Source organism: Euprymna scolopes, chromosome 7 (genome assembly GCF_053919585.1).
Source record: "Euprymna scolopes isolate OS-2025 chromosome 7, ASM5391958v1, whole genome shotgun sequence".
Taxonomy (NCBI): Eukaryota; Metazoa; Mollusca; class Cephalopoda; order Sepiida; family Sepiolidae; genus Euprymna; species Euprymna scolopes.
In genome coordinates this window covers 75,213,382-75,232,626 of record NC_136488.1, presented here as the reverse complement: position 1 = coordinate 75,232,626, position 19,245 = coordinate 75,213,382, and the positions used below count along the sequence as shown (strand labels likewise).

The window sequence follows — 19,245 nt, the reverse complement described above, 5'->3', positions numbered from 1 at the left end:
CATTTAATTTATTTATATATATATATATATATATATATATATATATATATAATTTTTTTTCATTTCATCCATTCGTTATAATTTTATTCGCCCTTCATTTAATTTATATATATATATATATATATATATATATATATATATATATATATATATATTCATTTTATCCATTCGTTATAATTTTATAAGTAATCCCTACTTAAGTATTCGCTCTTGCGTGACATTTGTTTTACACCTGATAGAAATTCAACGATTTACTCCTGATGAGTTTGTTGATGAAACGTCCCCTAGAGTCTTCCCGACCTTATTTAAAGCGCTTTATATATATATATATATATATATATATATATATAAATATATATATATATATATAAATGAGATTTCCCATGTATTGTTTAGACATAATATATATTTTAATTATAATAATAATACTTTTTAGTAGTAGTAGTAGTAGTAGTAGTAGTAGTAGTAGTAACGTTTAATGCTTCCGCAATCATTACTGTAGGAAGTAATAATTACTGGCGGTCAGGCGACCGAGCCCAGTCTCAATGTCACCCTTAAATTCTTATGCTGGTATTTTTCCTCAAGGCCACCGCAATTTATACAAGAATTAGTGAGAATAAAGTACTTATAAATGCCAATCATTGGGCATACATAGTAAATCGTCAGAATGTATTCAACGACCGAAAGTCAGAATGCTGCATATTATCTAAAGTTGATCGTTTCTTCTTAATTGCCTCAAGAAGGCTCAACTTTAATTTCTTGAAAGGTCTTTGTAATTATATTTTATAAACATTAGCAAGTAATTATACACACACACATATATATATGCGTGTGTGTTTGTGTGTGTGTGTGGTGTGTGTGTGCGTGTGTGTGTTCATGTAGCATATTTTTATTAAGAAAAACATTATGGAATATTTTTGCTTTATTAGTCTTTTTTGGTCCTCTCAAATTTTCGGATAATCCATCACGTATTTCTGTTTCGTATTACTCAATAGGTGTTTTTTCCTCCTTTTTTTTGCGAGTACTTTCGACTGATTCATGTTACCAGCCGAAGTATTAAGTTAAACGCCCCCGGCTCCTCTACCTTCCGCGCCCATTTGTGTGTGTGTATGTGTGTGTGTGTGTGTGTCACCAAACATTAACCAATCACATGGAAGTTACCATGGAGAAAACACGACTGTGTGAACACAAGCGAAAAAGGAGGTGACACCTGCTTCGACTGATAAGGCACAAAATAATCATGAAGAGCCAAGGAGAATAAAAAAAAACCCAGGCGAGAGAGCACAATCAGATCTCTAGCGGAAGGATGCGGTTGTAGAGGAACCCGTGACATTGTTTTCTTTTTATTAGTTGTTAGTCTCACATCACTTGCATCCGAGGAGACGTACATCGGCTGAAACGTTGTGAGAATAACATTCCAGATAAGAACAGCAGTTCAAATATTAAAAATAATAGAGAGATAAAAGGGTTGGGAAATTCTGCAACAATACAGACGAACAGTAATCAGAAACCGATGCCAGTATTGATGAATGAAACGCACGCAATTTCTTAAGGAAATTAAAATATAAGCAGAAGCGTGGATTAAACATGATAAAGAATCAGAATAAAAAAACTTAACAAATAATGACTTTTGCTATACCTCTTGGTCACATAGTAAAAGCTAAGAACAACTAATTAAATTTAAGAGATAACTGTAAAGCTTATGGACCAGTATTTTTTTTACGCAAATCGCTCCAGACAAGACATGAAGCCACTTTATCTAAGGAGCTAAAGTTCAAGCACTATGTAATGATAAATGTTAGAGGGATAGAGTCCGACCCAGAAAACAACAGTTCTTCCCTATTATGTCAGAAATATTGCTCATGGAATATTTTTTTTACATATGGGTCACCACTTATCAAGGCCCGAAGGCCACTCAGGGATAAGGCTTATTGCGTGTACAGTAATCAATGAGATAGTATTGTAGTAATCATTAGTATTGGGCGTTTTGATAGAGTGTCTTACTTAAGGGGGCGGTTTGTCAGGAGTTTGTTTATGTTGGACTTGAAGACGTCCAAGTTGTAGTCAGGTGGGAAACAGGCATGCGGCAGAGAGTTCCACTGGCGTGCAGTTCTACGAAAAAAGCTTTGCTCATGGAATCTACGTTTGGATTTAGGCACAGATAAAGAGTGGGGAAAATTATTGACAGTAGTTTCAGCCAGACAGGTGTTTCTCGTGAAAGATTGGCGAAGGGGGACGAGGGATTGGAGCTCAGACAAGCACCTGTCATATTTGGATTAAAAGACAAAATAAGAAAAGCAGGAGTTATCAGGCGACTAAAATAAAACACAAGGATCCCTTTCTAGTGTCCTTAAATTACAGTAATAGCCGTAAGTCTAAGAGCGCAATGAACTTTTTCGAACAAAAAAAAAAAAAAAAAAAAAACACCGAGAAAATGAAAGCGAAGAACAAGTTGCACATTGACCAATTACGATGCGTGATTTGGCAAGCAATATTCAAAAATGAAGTTTTTTTTATTGGTCAATAATTGATAGTCCAATCAGAACGCATTATTTATTTCGTGTGACGTCACATTTGTTTTTTTGCTTTTTTTTTTTCTCAAGCCATGAACATTATAAGCATGGTTGAGATAGATATGTTACACAACGAGTTTTAATTGAATGAAATAAAGTTATAAATCCATAATCCGCGTTAATTGTTCATTCCGTATGAATCAGATGATTCTATTGTTGGCATTGGTTTCCTCGATGTATTTTTTGTTGAAATTTTTCTAGTAAGCCTTAAGGTACTTACAGAAGGGACCACAAAAATGTTGTAAAGATTTTAACAAGATCTGAACTTGACACAACTAGGTTGTGAGACCGTGCCGTTAACTACTTAGCCACCGTAACCTTCCACAGTCGACGTATCATAAGTTTTCCCTATTGAATAATCAGTATTCTCTGTCTGTCTGCCGCGTGTCCGCCTGTCTCTCTGTATTTTCTCCCTGTCTCTCTCTTCTTGTCTATCTATCTATCTATCTATCTATCTATCTATCTGTCTATCTATTTATCTCACACTCTTTAGCACCTATAATTACACCTCCTGTTCTTTTATTCTTTTACTCATTCTTTTATTATTTCTCGTTTCTTCATTATATTCTTAATCCATCATTTTTTCCATTTTCTTTCCTCTCTTGCATTTCTACATCTTTTCTTGTTTTCTTTCTTTTGTTTTTTGTTTTGTTTTTTTTTTTTTTTGTGTGTGTATGTTAATTTTCTTCTTCTGTTTTTCTTTCTATAACCCTTTCTTCTGTTTTTATTTTCATCTCCTTCATTTTTTTTTTTTAGGGGAGGGGAATGCTCTTTTCTCAGCCAATAATAAACAAGTCATATAAATGCCCTACCCATTACGCACCGAAGAGTTCCGTCCAGTGTTGGAATACTATTTCCGGCTCGTCACAAAACCGACCGGATGGAATGTGCAAAGCCATCAAGCCGGACACACGGGAGGCGGGAACGTAATATACGATCATATTTACCAGTAAATGCAAAAATTGTCCTTCGGCATCCTTTTCGGCAATGGCATTTGTACTTCTCTTTTCACTTCTTTCTCTAATTCTTCTTCTATTTCTCTCGACACAATCTATATATATACTCTTAATTCCTTTTCTTTGTCCTTAATACGACTGGTCACTGCATGAATAAAATGATTTTTTCTACACAGAGAAGCCAGACGAAAGCAACAAAATAAATAATATATCTAAAACCTTTTGGGAGGATCATTTTTATTATTTTATTCCCGCTTGTTCTGCATATTTTTTTATTTCGTTGTTCTTGTATGGGGGTTATGTTTTCTGTCTCTACATAGTTTACATTTGCCGTTTATTTTATTTATTTTTTTCGGTGGAATTATTATTTTTTGTTAAAGCGATTGTATTTTTGTATTGTCGTATATTCGTGTTTGGTTTCTTTATGTACTACGTCCCATTAGACGAAATATATTGGAAGCAAATTCAGGAATCTTAGCTCCTTTATTTTTTATTTATATTTTTTATCGTACATTTTCTTGATTTTTTCGGTGTATTCTGTTTGTTTTTTGGGTTTTTTTTATTAACCCTATACTTTTTCGTTGCTAAAAATGTTTTTTTTTTATTTATTACTGATTCGTTTTTCTTTTTTGTCTTTTTTTTTTTCATGATTTTTTTTGTGTGTGTGTGTGTATTTATTGTCTCAGTTTTAAGTGGGAAGGCCGGCGACTAATATAAGAAAAATGTTGCTTTTTTATATTTTTATCTGTTTTCCTTATCCATTATTCATATTTATTTTTTAGCATTTTACATATATACATACATATATATATATATATATATATATATATATATATATATATATATATATATATATATATATTTGTGCGTCATTTTTTTTCTCTTTCCCAGCTAGTCAACCTTTTTTACCCGCCGTGGACATTTTGTGACGTTGGCAGCGTTTTAGAGATAAATGTGATTTGCCTTAAACAGAGTGGGGAATTTACGAACGGACTTACTAAAATATTCGAAAGTTTGCAAAGAGACGAGACGAGATAATAGGGAAAAGCATGTCGAGATTCGTCAAATAAAGAGGCCATTTTATTCGCTTTACAAACGTTTTTTTTTTTTTTTGCCTTTTTACTCCACTTTTTTGCAAGCTTAAATTTGGACATTTTTTAATCTTTATTTGTATATTTGTGTTTTTGTCTCAAACGTTAGTCTAGTTAGATTAGAGATTATTATTATTATTGTTATTATTATTATTATTATTATTATTATTATTATTATTATTATTGTCGTTGTTTTTAGTAAGTTTTTGACTATATACATTTATTACCGTTTTCTACAACGGGTGGAAATTGCAGGGGTGAAAAAAACTGCAATATCTAATCACGCGAACCCAGAGGGGAGAATGGCCTCCATGGTGGTTATTGGTTGGGCATTGCGTTAGCAGACTTTGATTGAGACGATGACACACATAAAACGCAAAAACACAGACATGCACACACAGGCACATACACACATATGCATACATATACATATATATGCATACATATACATATCTATGCATATTAAATTTTATCTGCATATACGTTCGCATGTACTAATATCTATGGAAAAATAAGAAAACACGTATGCATATACAACGATATTTATACGCACGCAACTATAGTATATGTATATATATATATATATATATATATATATATATATATATAAAACTGTAGCGTTGTTTTCTTTTAGAGCGACAAATTTATCATTCCACCCTGTACTGTACACTCTATGATATATCCCTTTAAAATATATTTGAAGATATTAAATACTAAATTATATATATATATATATATATATTGGTCTGTTTGACTTTTGATTCTCTTATGATAAGTGCAGCGAACTAAGTAGTATGATATCCGTTCGATGCACACATTGGGATTAGATTAGTCACTATAATACCAAATTTAAGCTCACCTTTTCTCGGAAACTACTAGGTCGATTAGGTTGAAATTTTGTATGAGCCATCGTTAGAAGTACAGTGAACTGTGTATTCTGGTATCCGTACGATGCAGTTAGGGATTTAATGCAAAAATATGCAGTATTTTTACGATCAATTTAGCATAAATCACTCATTCTAAGTCAACGGTCTATAACGTTTTCCTATTTTTAACATGTTAAAAATTCTAGTACGGAAAGAAAAAGATTCGAAAATATTCACACTAAGCGCTCACACAAGTAGAACACTGTGCAAAGATCAGATATGAATTGTAGCTGAAAACGAACTTCTTTGTTACCAATGATATGATCATTGTTTTTAGCAAAGTTCAAAACACAATTCAGTTGTACCAAAGCAACAATTGAAGATACCGTGAATCATGTGAAACTATTACAGAAGAGGAACGCCTTAGAAAAGATCCCAACACATGATCAGAAAAGTAAACAATGTTTAGAAGAAACGTAAAAATAGACAAATAACTACATACACCGAAAAAAAAGCGAAATAAAATTATTAAGTAAACATTGAGGCGCTAGATTAGACAACATAATAATAATAATAATAATAATAATAATAATAATAATAATAATAATAATAATAATAATAATAATTAAAAAACAACAAAAAAGAAAAACTCTGTCAAATCGTAGACATTGTTGTTCCAGTTGACCACAGGGGGAATATCAAAGAAAAAGAGAAACAGAACAAATGCGCAACTAGTCAGAGAGCTGAAAGGGATATTCAAGATGAAGAAAATCAAAATGATACCTATAATAGTAGGAGCACTAGGAACATCCCGGAAAACTTTGAAAAAAGAATGGGAGAAATTGGAATCAGAGGAATGACTGGAAAACTACAACGAACAACAATAATGAAAACAGCTGAAATATTAAGAAAAACCCTTGAATATAGAGACCAACACAGACGAACCAAAAGCGTAGACCAGACAAACTGCTACAGAGACAAAACATGAAGCGCTACATGGAACCAAGGACATTGAAGCTGCATACCTATAAGTTCTCTAACCCCACCCCATCCCTCATTACCATATCACTTCCATCCCCCCAAAACAGAGTAAGACCGAATTACCAAGTAATCAAGAAGGGAGGAAAGACCGAGGAGTGAGCACTAACCAGACCTCCACTGTATAAGTGCGAAGAGAACTGGGACCTTGGGGAGGCTTATTATACTCGAATTAAAATAAAGATCAACTGGCCGCTGCCAACGAGAAATCAATGGCAAACAACTGTTACAATAATGCACATTTATTTGCATATGTTATTGAAAGAGGTGAAGAGTACTGGAAAATCTAGGGGGGGGGCTTGTTGTCACTCAGCTTCCAGAGAACACCACAGTTTGTATTTAATGAGATTTTTTTATCACCTGTATGAAAGCTCCTTGTGAGCCAATAATAATACGACGACGACCAATGTATAGATGTCCATCTGTTTTTCAAACATTTATTAAACCTGCAGCTTATTTGAAACAAATATATTGATGTCATTGCACAGACTGCTGCAAAAAAGTGGGCTCCCATTACCGTATTAGAAAATTACTCATATCGGAGAGCATTTACACGGACAGAATTCACTGTTGCGTTGAGTACTGTTGCGACATCTAGGCTGGTTCATCAAACACTAGTCTCTTCCTTTTAGACATGGTTAAAAATAGATGTGAGCTATAATAGGTCCCGCATTGTCGGCAGAGCTCTAACCTCTGTCTTATCGCATGTGCCTGTTTTACACATAGTTTAATGGAATGTGGTCTGATGAACTAATGGTATTTATGCCCCATCGACATACATACTCCTGACAAGCAGAAAAATCCCACGCTTCACTGTTGAGGTACCTAGATGTCGGAAGGTGTTGAACTATAACAGTTCCTTCCCTGGAACTGCTAGAATTTGGAAATCCCTCATTGTTTACTGTGTTTCTGACTGTATTAACCTGCAGAAGTTTAAATGCTATGTGAACATACATATCTCCCACAGTCTCCCGCTGGATACGATTTCAAATAGTAGCCCCTTACATTTCAAGTAGCAATTTTCCTTGTCTGTGGGGGGGGGTGAAACATAGTAATAAAAAATTAATATGCCCTTTGTTTGATAATTGTATGTCAATCTAAAAACAAGTTTCCTTATTTCAAGACCAATCAAAAGTAAATCAGACAATCATATTCCTTAAAGTCGAAACTAGGGTTTTCTTAAGAGTTTGTGAAGGGTTTCTTCATGAGATACTGATAAATATGCTGAGATTATTATGCTTTTATACATATGCAGATAACACCACAGTCTATGGCAACACTTCAATGACCAAGATATTTCTGATGCTCTCTTATCTTGAACATATGGTGCAATGGAGAAAAGATGGCCGGTTAATTTTAATGCATCTAAAACTGAACTTCCCTCTTTTCATCATATATAAGAGCCATGTACTTCTTAAAATTAAGTAATGTTGCCACATCTGGACAGGAACTGCTCACCTGTTCTATCCTGCCTTGATAGAGTTACAAAACCGGCTTCGAAACCTAATATGTGATGCTCTTTTTCTTCCATCAAACCTCTTTACCACAGAAAAGACGTTGCGAGCCTTCTCTATCGCTATTTTCATAGCATCTTCTTGTCTGAGCTCCAATCTATAGCCCTTCTTTCCAAACTTTCTTTTAAAAAAACTTCTACGAGCTACAACCACTATCAACAATTTCCCCCACTTTCTATCTGTGCCTATATCTGAACGCAAATTCCACGAACAAAGCTTCTTTGTTATAACTGTCTGCCTGTGGAACACAGTTCCTTTGGTCTGCTTCCCGACCGATTACAATATGGTACCTTTCAAGTCCAATTTAAACAGGTTTTTTGTCGAGTCGTCCTCTTAAATAATTTAAATTTTATCCAATTTACATGCTTAACTATTATTATTTCAGAATTTAATTTTCTTATACAAATGTAGAGGGTTCAAACTTCTCGTTTTATATAATGCATGTTTGGTAATTCCCAACTGTAAATGTGTTAAGCGTACTTTAGTCTTTTGCTCTAACGATGAATATGTTTGAATTATATGCTTAATATATGAGATGTAAAATTAGATAACGTATGTAGTAATAGTTTATAGTAACATAGCATTAAATGAAAAAAAATACGTATTTTTGTATGTATTGTTTATGTTTAAATTGAACAGGTTTAAATCAAGGGCAAATATGACGAACAATTTTGGGTTCTTCTTGATATAATAATCATGGTTATTTATATATAAATTTATGTCATAGAAGGAACAACTATTATCATTACGAAATAATTCCGATTCCCAATGGCTCTACATATCTTGGTTACGTGTCGTTCTTCTTGTACATAGTTTTGCTTTTGTTTTCCTTTTCTTCTAATCAAAGATTCTTATTTATATCCTTTGAAACACTAACACTAACTAGAAATGTATCTGTCGGAAGATAGCAAATCATTTATTCACCGCCAAATCACAGCCCAGTAGCTAGGATAGACAGAGATAAAACGACTTAATGATAGATACAAATCTTTAATTAGTTATATCTTGTGAGCCCATGTCATTATACGTTCAGTGTCCTGCGTGCTACCAAAAGTACAGTCCTTGCTATCGTACTTTCTTTGAGATATGCAACGTCAAGCATTGTTTCTATATATTTCCACATACTTAGTACTTTAAAACTGGGTACAATGAGTTGACTTTAGCTAATCCAACGGTTGTTTCATTTTCTGTTATTTACTACTAACTAAATTATATACTAGAGAAATTATCTGTTCAATATTTAACAATGATAATCGTCTGTACATGTGGTTCTATTTTTTATATAATACAATCTTTGTTACAAGACTTTTACAATTTTTATTATTAAATAAGTAAACTAGCCAACAACTACGGTTATGCCTTGCACCCAATGATAAAGTTTGCATTTAGTAGCTTTCTAAAGTGTTTTTGTTTTTTTTACTCAGGAGTCGCAGTTTCTCAAGGCCCAACAGTCGCTCCAAGATAATAGTTAATCAGTGTCACTGGATAAACGATAGCGATGGAAATTGGGTAGTATTTCAGAGGATGGCTTAAAATATTTGTTTATATTGAACTTGTAAACGACTATCTTATAATCAGCATGGGAGAAGCTCCGCGGTATTGAGTTCGGCGGGAAAGGTAGTTCTAGAAAAGAAACCTTGTTCGTGGAATTTTCGTTTAGTTTTGGAGCACAGATAGAGGGTAGGGGAAATTGTTGGCATTGTTGTAGATAGACGAGTGTTTGCTGTGTTTTACAGGGGTTGGACATAGATTGAAGATGAGTCAAGCAGCATCCATGAAAATGACGATAGAGAAGAGCTGATTCACAACGTCTCTTCTGTGTGAAAATCGTAATAAGGAAGAGAAAAGGATATCGCTCGTTAGATTTATCTAAATATGATTCTATTGGTATAGAATACGCTATACTTAGTAGCGTTGTGGAGTTACTTATTTTTTTTATTTCCATGTCTATTTTGACCCAGAGTGAAATTACTTACGGACTTATTTATAAATTAAAACTAAGTGGGCAACTATAGCCAAGAGCAACCCAAAGACTCCTTTTTCATTAGCTGCTACACCGAGTGGTAAGGAAATTCGACATTCTATTCCCAGGATTAATTCACCTGCTTTTGATCCTCCTCTTGTAGTGCTAAGTGTTTAGCAAGGGGTCATCATGTACCAATTTTTAAGTATAGTATGATTCGACCAAGAATTGAACCCCTCTCATTAGCGAACACTCTTAGCATAACACTCTTATGCTAAATGGGCTGGTTATTTATAAAATCCAACGCTATAATACAAAGTAATTTACAAACTATTAGTATAAAAAATAAAATCTATTGAATATCGGAGAATATCAAGAATTTAGAAGCACAAAAATGTTTACAAAATAGCTAGATTCAAAATAAACGCTTGATGAAAAAAATCACTAAAACAAATAAACTAAAAGTGTTGTTTCACCACGAAAAGACAAATTGCTGAAAGTAGAAAAAGGGGGGAAAATGCAATCTAAAATTCTATTTGTGGTGTTATTGAATACACACGCACACGCACACACGCGCGTGCACGCACACACACATATTCTCAATAACATCAAAAATAGGATTTAAGATTGCATGTATATATATATATACAAATTGCATATATATATATGTATGTATGTATATACGTATGCGTGTATGTATGTATGTATGTATGTATGTATGTATGTATGTATGTATGTATGACAAAAAATAACACATAAAAAGAATTACTGGCTTTTAAAATTGGAATAGAGATCGGGGAATTATCCAGACATTTTCGTTTTTTATGTCATGTCGGTATCTGGCCTAGGTTAGTTTACAGACAAATGACTTCAATCGAGATCTGTTAGCTCGCCAAATTGCACAGTTATTAACACGGCTTACTCTCGTCGGTCCTGATAGAGAGACTCAGGAGATCTATTTCTGTGAGTCGATTTCGCCTCTACAGCCATTTTGACGATTTTATTACGATAAGTGATTGGAATCAAGCGCCATTACGTTTCCCCCGAGCTTTGAGCGTCTGTAAACTGTTTATTATATTCTCATCTTTTATTTAGAAGTGAACGAATAAAACAATGACAAATATTATTATCTCCATACATAAAACTCACTAGTCTGTCAATTTATTTTAAACCCGAAGCAAAAAAAACATATCTCATCAAATGATTTGTATTTTTGTTTGTTCGCGAATGCTATGGAAAATATATATTTTTTAATTTACCTATGTAATAATTTTATATTTTATGTAATATTTTTAATTTACCTATTTAATAATAGTCTAAATAATTTTTTTTTTATATGTACATTATAACCTTTCACACACGTTTAAAAAATACGCGATCGCTCGATCAGAAAAAGTAATTGATGATAAATCTAATGCCGCTATGGTAAAAACATCTGGTTTTACCCATTTAATATGAATTGTAACCAGTTTTTCTGTTTACAGACATTACAATTTAAAATAAATACATTGCGAAAAGTGAATTTTATTATTTTAAAGAATGACAATTAATCTTTTATGAGAACTTGAATTCCCCACATTTTGGAGGCGTTGCTCCCGATTTTAAGGTTCTAACGAGGAGACACGTATAACTGAAAAGGTGCAATTTAAATATGATGAAACTTATCCATTTTAAAATGAATTGTTCCAAAATCAAATTATGTCATTTCATCGACGAAAAAAAATAAATAGAATTTTAAGTAAATACGAGTTTACAGACTTTTTGTACAGGAATTAAAAATTTTCGTAGACTCTTGATAGTCAGTATGTTATTGCTATACATCTTTTGAAATAACTGACCAATTTTTTATGATTTCATATTCAAAGAAACAGGTATAGCAGGAATTGGAATACACCCTACTAAAGCCTGGTTGTATGGTTTTGCATAATCTTGCATGAATTTCGCATCAGTTTTTGAGTGGCATAAGCGATTCAAAGAAGGCAGGGAAGATTTGAGGGATGATGAAAGATGTAACAAGAGTAAGGAAGTCAGAACACCAGAGTTGATTGGCCAAATAAAGAATGTCATTGATAAGGACCGTCGTGTGTCTATAGAGACATTAAGTGCACAATTTGATGTCAGTGTGGGAACTATCACACAATTATTCGTGAGGAACTAGAGATTAGAAAGATTTGCGCAAAGTTTGTAATAAGTGTGCCTGATCCTTGTCACAGAATATTGACCACTCTCTTTATAGTCTAGACCTTACTCCCTGTGACTTTTGTTTATTCCCTAAGCTCAAGGAAACCCTTAGGATATGCCGTTATAAGCTCAAGGAAAACCTTAGGATATGCCGTTATAAGCTCAAGGAAAACCTTAGGATATGCCGTTATAAGCTCAAGGAAAACCTTAGGATATGCCGTTATGAGAGAACTGAAGAGTTACAGAGTCTGTGATGAGGGTCATTGACACGCTCACACAAGAGGACTTCCATGGAGTCTTTAAGAAGTTGTTGAGACGGTAGAAGTACATTGCAGCCGGAGGAGATTACTTCGAAAAGGACTATAGTTTCATGTATGTACTATGAATAAAAGTGTCCATACGAAAAACGTATAGAAACTTATTGAAGGCACTTCATGCATTTTATAATGTAATGTTCGTTCTAAAGATCTGCATGATATTTAGTTAACAATTGATTTTTTGATAAGAAAACACTGGGTATTTTGAAATAAGAATTAAATTATTAAAATTCTAAATAAAAATGTAAGAGATTCGTTCACTTTATTCATTTAAAAATATTTAACTGCTAATGACAGTTAAATGTACAGAAGAAAGGTATTGTTTTCTTAATACGAGATGAGTTCCAGAAGTAATGGCTTTTCTTTTTTTTTTTTCTTTTTTTTTTTATTTCGCCCGAAGGGATCTAAGTGGGGTGTAATTTGCATTGTTATGAAAGCTGGACTTACGCATTCATGACCTGAAAGTCTCATCTTTCTGTTACAAATATTAACGATGTGAGACTCTAAGAAATCAACTCCTGTCATGGACTTGCGTCAGACGCAGAAAGGCGTCATGTAATTCCTTTAGGGCTATGCAGAAAAATAAATTCTAGAGCACACAAGACCACTTGATTTTATGGTACCATTCCCGTCTTCATAGCTCTTCATTTTTTTGTTTGCAAATATGGGTTTTTAGTTATGGAACTGCCCTCGTAGTATTAATCCTGATAGACATTTATTATTTGAAAACGATTAATTAATTAGAAAAAAATTGCTGCCGCTGTTGAGGCAAAGCTGATAAAAATTATTTGTTCTTCTTGGCCTTTTGGCCAAGATCAAAGTGTAGTATCTGTCCTTCAGACTCTACATTTCAATGTCTTCTCTGTCAGTGGAGGGGAAATTCTTTACGACTAAGACAATTTTTGTTCTTTTTCTCCACGTTAAAAAACGACCCTGGTGTCTAAATCTGTCCCGTGTGGAGGCATTGTAAAGAGGCATTATATTTAATGCAACAAAGTTTTAATATTAGAAAAGTAATTTCTGATTTGATTACAAAATGCCCTGGAAATGTGACTTCTGATTAATTATAAAAAGCACTGGAAATGTCTCTTCTGATTAATTATAAAATGCCCTGAAAATGTCCCTTATGATTATTTTTTTTTGTTGTTTGTTTACTTGCCTCCTCTCAAGGGCAGAGTTTGACATGAGGGCGGTTAAAAATTGGCGGGACCAGCTCCCCAAAAAAGGGCACTTTGGTCAGTAAAAAAAATAAAAATTGTATCAGTAATGAAGGATTTCTCCTCCATTAACCAAGAGCAAAAAGGGGGTATAAAGTCACTGGAATGCTGGGACTGATACTACACTCAGAAATTCATGTTGAAGCAGTGGTTGCCTAATCTCTAACCGTGTTTATATTTTTATGTATTAATTTCGAAAAGCTGCTGAAACAGTTTATGATTAAAACATTACTTTATTTCAAGTATATTTTAAACAGTGGTGTGGAGGATATGAAGTCAGTCCCGGAAATGACTTAAACCGTTTACGATTTAAACATTACTTTATTTCATGTATATTTAACAGTAGTGTAGAGGATATGAAATCAGTCCCGGAAATGGCTGAAACCGTTTACGGATTAAACATTACTTTACTTAATGTATATTTATAACAGTGGGATGGAGGATAATGTGTTAGTCCTGGAAAAGGTTGAAACAGTTTACTATTTAGACATTACATTATTTTATGTATATTTTTAGCAGTTGGTTGGGGGATATAAACTCAGTCCCAGAAATGGCTGAAAAAGTTTACGATTTAAACATTACTTTATTCCATGTATATTTTTAATAGTGTGGTGCCGGACATGAAATCAGTCGCGGGTTTAAATGAGATAAGTGCAAATATATAATAGCAGAAAGCGTCGCCCAGTATTGAATGAGATAGGTAGAAAACATAGAGTAGCAGAATACCCAGTGTCGCCCGGGATCGAATGAAATAGGTGAAAGATATATATTAGCAGAATATGTGGCGTCACCCGAGATTGGATAAGATAGGTGGAACATATATACTATGAGAATACCTGGAATTGATTGATGTGTTTGTAATGAAATAATCAGCCCAGGCAACGTTTCAAAGATTTATTTAAGTAAGGGGGAGCGAAATAGTGGGTTAAAGTTATGAAAATTATTGTCGAAATTAGTAACATATCCAAGAAGTATGAAAATAATGAAATATGAGTTACTTGATTGGTGTGTTTGTAATGAAATAATAAGCTCGGACAATATATCAAAGTTCTTATATTAATAGGACGGGGGGAATAATGTGGGTTTTTATTATGAAACATGATTTTCGAAATTAGTAACATATCCAAGAATTATGAAAAATGATGTAATGTTAGTTAATGGATTGGTGTGTTTGAAATGAAATAATCAGCCCAGGCAATATATCAGGGTTTATTTTAGTAAGAGAGAAGCTGTAAGGTATGTTAAACTTATGAAAAATTCTTACCAAAATTAGTAACATATACAAAAATTATGAAAAATGATTAAATGTGAGTTAATTGATTGGTGTGTTTGTAATGAAATAATCAACTCAGGAAATATATCAAAGTTATTATTTTAGTAAGAGAGGGCGATAAAGTGTGTTTAAATTATGAAAAATTTTCGTCAAAATAATTAACATTTCCAAGAATTACGAAAAATGATGAAATGTGACTTTATTTTTGTGTGTTATTATAAAATAATGTGACTTTATTTTTGTGTGTTATTATAAAATAATCAGTCCAGACAATATATCAAAGTTATTATGTTAGTAAGAGAGAAATATAAGGATGGTTTTAATTATGAAAAATGATTGTCAAAATTATTAACATATCCGAGTGTTATGAAAAATTATAATACGTGATTTAATGCATTAGTGTGTTTGCAATGAAATAATCAGCCCAGACCATATATCAAAGTTATTATTTTAGATAAATGGGACGATGATGTGGGTTAAAATGATGAAACATGATTGTTGACATTAGTAACATATTAAAGAATTATGAAAAATTACGAAATGTGAGTTAATTGATTCGTGTGTTTGAAATGAAATAATCAGTCCAGATAATATATCAAAGTTATTGTTTTAGTAGTGGGTGATTAATAATGTGGGTTAAACATATAAAAAGGTATTGTCGAAATTAATAATAAATCCGAGAATTGTAAAAATTGATGAAATGTGAGTTAATAGATAGTTGTGTTTTTTTATGAAATAATCAGCTCAGACAATATATCAAAGTTATCATTTTACTAAGGGGGCAATAATGCCGGTTAAAATGATAAAAAATGATTGTCGAAATTAGTAACATATCAAAAAATTATGGAAAATGATGAAATGTGAGTTAATTGATTGGTGTGTTGTAATGAAAAAATACGCCAAGACCATATATTAAAGTTATTATTTTAGTAAGGGTGGAAGCTATAATGTGTGTTTAACTTTTAAAAAATGATTGTCGAAATTAGTAAAATATTCAAGAATTATGGAAAATTATGAAATCTGAGTTAATTGATTGGTGTGAAATAATCTGCCTAGACAATATATCAAAGTTATTAGTTTAGTAAGGTGTGCAATATGATAAGTTTAAATGACGAAAAAGTATTGTCGAAATTAGTACCACATCCAAAAATTATGAAAAATGATGAGATCTGAGTTAATTGATAGTTGTGTTTTTTTTATGAAATAATCATCCCATACAATATGTCAAATTTGTTATTTTAGTAAGGGGAGAGGCGATAATGTGGGTTAAAATTATGATAAATTATTGTCGAACATAGTAACATATTCAATAATTATGAGAAATAATGAAATGTGAGTTAATTGACCAGTGTGTTCTTATGAAATAATCAGCCCAGGAAATATATCAAAGGTATTATTTTAGTAAGGGGGAGGCGATACAATTTTAATAAAATGCTAGAACAATAGCATTGTGCCTCCCTTCATGCTGAACAGAACGCCCACAGAATGCTCAGTAACAATATATTACATATGAAAAATGCCGCTATGGAATTTCCACAGGTCCCGCTAGTTATTATTATTATTATTATTATTATTATTATTGTTGTTGTTGTTGTTGTTGTTGTTGTTGTTGTTGTTGTTGTTATTATTATTATTATTATTATTATTTTATTTTTATTTTTATTTTTTTTGTACACACCAAGAGTTCTCACACGGGTCATCATCAGAGATTACACACGGACAACCACTGGTAGTTTTCCCCTGGAATCTGGGTGACAACAACATTTTCTACATTTACTCGCAATTTCTTTTGATCATTTTTGCAAACTAATTTGTGTTATTCCTTCAGCAGCTTGCCATTGATTTCCTCAGTGACATTTGGTAGAGATTAGTCTCCCTAATGCTCCAATCATCCTCGCCCTTATCCAATTAAGGTCTGGTTATGATTTATCTTCTCGTTCTTCTAACCCATTCTTGAACTTTCTCGACTATTTAGTGTGGTGTTAGTCAATAATGGATAGTTATCTTTATTTTTGTGAGACGAGCGGATAGTTTACTTGAAAGGATAATTAATATTTTCATAAAATGTATATAAGTCTACGTATGAAATTTCCATAGTGTCCCTTTATATAATTTTTTTTTTTCAAAAAATAGCCGTGTCAATATGTTTCCAAAAATATTTACATGAGGATTGATCATTTGTACTATTTGGATTATTCGACAGTTGTTCTCGCCTTGAAGGTTGTTTCTACTACTTTTCGATAGAAATAATCTCCAACTTCGTTATTAAAGACTTTTAGCCGTCCATGGCTGACGGAACGAGAACAAGTTTCTGCGTGGATTAAATAAAATTTCCGTTTAAAAATTCAATACAGATTCTCAGACTTGACATACCGAGTCTGAGGGGATGTAATCTGCAGAAGATAAGATATTACACCGGCCAAAACATTTTCCAATAAGCAGTTGGAATAATCCAAATACACCAGGCGATCAAGTTGATTTCACTCACAGATTTATAGGATTTCAATTCCACCTATCTCTTCAGAACGATTTTTATTTAGAATTTACAAAAATATCAGTAATTAATGGAAACATATTAGTTATTACTTTTTTTCTATTTTCCTAGACAGTTTTATTGTGTCCAGCTTCTTCTTCAATTAGAAATTCATTATCGTCTGAGATATTGTTTTGCAGTTACTGAGTTTATTCATTAAAAAATACGACCTAATCAAGTGCAGTATTGGTTTTCAATATTTATTATGATTTTTCACAATGAAAAAACATCTTAAGCCAGCCTAATTCTTTAGCTAGCCACATATATGTATGTGCGTGTATGTGTGTGTGTATGTGTGTGTGTGTGTCAGCGTTTGTACGCATGCACACTATTCTGATTGAGAGATGGAATTTGCTTTTGTCAAAAACTCATTGCAAGGATGCAAAATAATATTATGCATATGTGGCTACGTAATCATTCATAACTTGCGTTACCTTGTTAATTCTTTCCTGCTAAACACACATACATATATATATATACACACACACATATAAATAAGTGTGTGTATGTATATACACAAACACACGCACACACACACACATATATATATATATATATATATGTATATGTATTAATATTTTCAAGGTGCATAGCATCAGCAAGTTAATTCATTTCCTTTCAGTACAGCTAACTTATGATTGGAAAAAATAATAATCGAAAGTTATTTCTTAGACAGATTTTTAATACTTAATTCTTCAACTATATACACTGACGTATTTACACACATATATGCAATAACCATACGCACGCACACACAGAGATCTCTCTCTCTCTCTCTCTCTATCTCTCTCTCTCTCTACACACACACACACATATATATATACATGTATATGCATATATATACATATATATATGTATATATATACATATATATGCATATATATATGTATATATATATGTGTGTGTGTGTGTGTGTGCATTGCGTTTTTAGTACTTTACTCTGTACATTTATTTTTCTTGATTTCTATATTAATTTCATTCTATTTCAATTTTTTAAAGGAACGATTTTGTAATATCCAGCATAATCTCATTTCAATTTCTTTTCGTCATTTTCAATTGGAAAATCACAATTCAGTATTTGTTTTTATAATCAATGACTGTTTTTCTATTTCATCTAGAGTTTTTTTTATCTAATTAGAATCATGTTTTCGTTTGTTTTTATGCATTTTGCTCGTTATACATTTACACACACACACACATATATATGTGTGTGTGTGTGTGTGTGTGTGTGTGTGTGTAAATGTATAACGAGGAAAATACATAATAAACGAAAACATGATACTAATTATATATATATATATATATATATATATATATATATATATATATATATATATATATATATATATATACTTGAATATAGATACAAAATATTGTCATGCACAGTGAGCTGTATCAGGAATATCCGGTACGGATGTATCTAATTATATCCGTCATTCTTAAATAAGTATGTAGAGTTATTTTCCTTTTTTTTTACTGTTTTCTAACGACTTCTCATTTTATAGAGACTTTTCATTCGTTTTTTCACGATTGACAAAGGAAATCAATTGTGACAAATATTTTTTTTTCATTCCCAGCGATTTGCTTTATTTTCCGTATAATTTAACGCCTATTTGTTCCATAGATTTCCCAGATCTTATTTTCTTTTTTTTCTGGTTACTATATATTGTTTTTTGGGGGTTTTTTTTTTACTTTACATTTTCCTAAATCGACGTTTTGCGTC

General features: G+C 32.3%; 1 pseudogene; it reads left to right on the top strand.

Moving 5' to 3' along the window:
- The first annotated feature begins 13,288 nt into the window (after nucleotides 1-13,288).
- LOC145280608 (U2 spliceosomal RNA) lies at nucleotides 13,289-13,499 on the top strand (annotated as a pseudogene).
- Nucleotides 13,500-19,245: the final 5,746 nt, after the last annotated feature.